Source organism: Rhipicephalus microplus, chromosome X, assembly GCF_043290135.1.
Source record: "Rhipicephalus microplus isolate Deutch F79 chromosome X, USDA_Rmic, whole genome shotgun sequence".
NCBI lineage: Eukaryota > Metazoa > Arthropoda > Arachnida > Ixodida > Ixodidae > Rhipicephalus > Rhipicephalus microplus.
Window position 1 is genome coordinate 473,955,136 of NC_134710.1, and position 4,182 is coordinate 473,959,317.

General features: G+C 43.3%; 1 non-coding gene across 1 annotated transcript; it reads right to left on the bottom strand.

Moving 5' to 3' along the window:
* Positions 1-3,795: 3,795 nt before the first annotated feature.
* Positions 3,796-3,867, bottom strand: TRNAK-CUU (transfer RNA lysine (anticodon CUU)). The gene has a single exon. It is a non-coding gene; the product is annotated as a tRNA-Lys (tRNA).
* Between the last annotated feature and the right edge of the window lie 315 nt (positions 3,868-4,182).

Here is a 4,182-nt window from a genome sequence, read left to right on the forward strand (position 1 = left end):
ACTTGTTACGAGTGGGCAACTGACCAATAGTTCCTCATATACAACCTAAATGCATAAAGTCTGCCAGTACGAGACCCTCGTTAATGAATAAGAAAAAAGTGTATACCTAAGGGCTCTTTTTCCCGAGTGGTACACAATATTATTGAGTTCTAACAGACAATAATTCCAAGAAAAGTATATGGGACGATATTAGACCAAATTGTAGTGTAAATATGAAGCAAAGTGGGTGAAAAGATAACTTGCCGTGGGCAGGATCCAAACCTGTGACCTTCGAATGACGCGTTTGATGCTCTACCACTGATCTACCATGACAGCTATCCCCCCAGTCACTTTATAGGGTTTATATGTGAATTAAACGTGGGATTTTTGGTCAGCGCCACCAGTAGCGATGGCGGCATGTGTGGCACACTCTTTTTAGCCTGTTTGGCATCTCATAGGCTGTGAACTTGTTACGAGTGGGCAGCTGACCAATAGTCCCTTGTGTACAACCTAAATGCACAAAGTCTGCCAGTACGAGACCCTCGATAATGAATAAGGAAAGATGTGTAAACTTAAGGGCTCGTTTTTCCGTGTTTTTCACAACATATTGAGATCTAACAGACAATAAGTGTAAGGAAATATAGGGGATGATATTAGACCAATTTTTAATGTAACTATGAAGAAAGGTGGGTGAAAAGATAACTTGCTGTGGGCAGTATCCGAACCTGCGACCTTTTAATGATGCGTTCGGTGCTCTACCACTGATCTACCATGACATATCCCCACAGCCACTTTATAGGGTTTATTTGTGATATAAACGTGGGAGTGTCAGTCAGCGCCACCAGTAGCCAGAGCAGCGAGTGTTGCACACTCTTTTGAGCCTGTTTGGCATCACGTAGCCCGTGAACTTGTTACGAGTGGGCAGCTGACCAATAGGCCCTCGTATACATTCTAAATGCACAAAGCCCGCTTGTACGAGACCTTCGTTAATGAAGAAGGAAAGAAGTGTATACCTAAGGGCTCGTTTTTCCGCGTTTTTACACAATAATAATGAGATCTAACAGACAGTAATGCCAAGGAAAGTATAAGGGAAGATATTAGACAAAATCTTATTGTAAATATGTAGATAAGGGTCTGGACAGGTAACGTGCCGTGCGCAGGATACGAACCTGCGACCATCGAATATACCGTTTGATGCTCTACCACTGAGCTAACATGATAGCTATCGCCCCAGCCACTTTAAAGGGTTTATATGTGAACTAAACGTTGGAGTGTCAGTCAGCGCCACCAGTAGTCAATGCGGCGAGTGTGGCACACTCTTTTCAGCCTGTTTGGCATCACGTAGCCTGTAAACTTGTTACGAGTGGGCAGCTGACCAATAGTCCCTCGTAAACAACTAAATCCACAAAGCCTGCCAGTACGAGACCTTCGTTAATGAATAAGGAAAGAAGTGTATACCTAAGGGCTTGTTTTTCTGCGTTTTTAAACAATATTAATGAGATCTAACAGACAGTAATGCCAAGGAAAGTATAAGGAAAGATATTAGACAAAATGTTATTGTAAATATGTAGATAAGGAGCTGGACAGGTAACTTGCCGTGCGCAGGATCCGAACCTGCGACCATCGAATGAAGCGTTCGATGCTCTACCACTGAGCTACCCCAACAACTCTTCCCCCAGCCACTTTATAGGATTTATATGTGAATTAAACGTGGGAGTGTCAGTCAGCGCCACCAGTAGCCACTGCGGCGAGTGTGGCACACTTTTTGTAGCCTGTTTGGCATCACGTAGCACGTTAACTTGTTACGAGTGGGCAGCTGACCAATAGTCCCTCGTGTACAACCTAAATGTACAAAGTCTGCCAGTACGAGACCCTCGATAATAAATAAGGAAAGATGCGTAATTTTAAGAGCTCGTTTTTTCGTGTTTTTACACAACATAATGAGATCTAGCAGACAATAAGTATAAGGAAAGTATAGGAGAAGATATTAGACCAAATTGTAGTGTAAATATGAAGCAAATTGGGTGAAAAGATAACTTGCCGTGGACAAGATCCAAACCTGCGACCTTCGAATGACGCGTTCAATGCTCTACCACTGAGCTACCACGACAGCTATCCCCCCAGTCACTTTATAGGGTTTATATGTGAATTGAACGTGGGAGTGTCAGTCAGCGCCACCGGTAGCCAGGGCGGCGAGTGTGGCACACTCTTTTGAGCCTGTATGGCATCACGTAGAATGTGAACTTGTTACAAGTGGGCAGCTGACCGATTGTACCTCGTATACAACTTAAATGCACAAAGTCTGCCAGTATGAGACCCTCGTTAATGAATAAGGAAAAAATTGTGTACCTAAGGGCTCGTTTTTCCGAGTTTTTACACAATAATAATTAGATCTTACAGACATTAATGCCAAGGAAAGTATACGGAAAAATATTAGACCAAATTGCAATGTAATTATGTAGAAAAGTTGATGAAAAGGTAACTTGCCATGGGCAGGATCCGAACCTGCGACCTACGAATGACGCGTTCGTTGCTCTACCAGTGAGCTACCACGACAGCTATCCCCCCAGTCACTTTATAGGGTTTATATGTGAATTGAACGTGGGAGTGTCAGTCAGCGCCACCAGTAGCCAGAGCGGCGAGTGTGGCACACTTTTTTGAGCCTGTTTGGCATCACGTAGCACGCTAACTTGTTACGAGTGGGCAGCTGACCAATAGTCCCTCGTGTACAACCTAAATGCACAAAGTCTGCCAGTACGAGACCCTAGTTAATGAATAAGAAAAAAGTGTATACCTAAGGGCTCATTTTCCCGAGTGTTACACAATATTAATGAGTTCTAACAGACAATATTGCCAAGGAAAGTATAGGGGACGATATTAGACCAAAATGTAGTGTAAATATGAAGCAAAGTGGGTGAAAAGATAACTTGCCGTGGGCAGGATCCAAACCTGTGACCTTCGAATGACGCATTCGATGCTCTACCACTGATCTATCATGACAGCTATCCCCCCAGTCAATTTATAGGGTTTATATGTGACTTAAACGTGGGATTTTTGGTCAGCGCCACCAGTAGCGATGGCGGCAAGTGTGGCACACTCTTTGAGCCTGTTTGGCATCACATAGCCCGTGAACTTGTTACGAGTGGGCAGCTGACCAATAGTCCCTCGTGTACAACCTAAATGCACAAAGTCTGCCAGTACGACACTCTCGATAATGAATAAGGAAAGATGTGTAAACTTAAGGGCTCGTTTTTCCGTGTTTTTACACAACATAATGAGATCTAACAGACAATAAGTATAAGGAAAGTATAGGGGAAGATATTAGACCAAATTGTAGTGTAAATATGAAGCAAATTGGGTGAAAAAATAACTTGCCGTTGGCAAGATCCAAACCTGCGACCTTGATTGATGCGTTTGATGCTCTACCACTGAGCTACCACAACAGCTATCCCCCCAGTCACTTTATAGGATTTATATGTGAATTGAACTTGAGAGTGTTAGTCAGCGCCACCAGTAGCCAGAGCGGCGAGTGTGGCACACTCTTTTGAGCCTGTTTGGCATCACGTAGCCCATGAACTTGTTACGAGTGGGCAGCTGACCAATACTCCCTCGTATACAACCTAAATGCACAAAGCCTGCCAGTACGAGACCTTCCTTAATGAATAAGGAAACAAGTGTATACCTAAGGGCTCTTTTTTCTGTGTTTTTACAAAACGTAATGAGATCTAACAGACAATAAATATAGACAAATTATAGGAGAAGATATTAGACCAGATTGAAAAGTAAATATGAAGAAAAGTGGGTGAAAAGATAACGTGCCGTGGGCAGGATTCGAACCTGCGACCATCGAATGAAGCGTTCGATGCTCTACCACTGAGCTACCCCAACAACTCTTCCTCCAGCCACTTTATAGGATTTATATGTGAATTAAACGTGGGAGTGTCAGTCAGCGCCACCAGTAGCCACTGCGGCGAGTGTGGCACACTTTTTTTAGCCTGTTTGGCATCACGTAGCACGTTAACTTGTTACGAGTGGGCAGCTGACCAATAGTCCCTCGTGTACAACCTAAATGTACAAAGTCTGCCAGTACGAGACCCTCGATAATGAATAAGGAAAGATGCGTAATTTTAAGAGCTCGTTTTTTCGTGTTTTTACACAACATAATGAGATCTAGCAGACAATAAGTATAAGGAAAGTATAGGA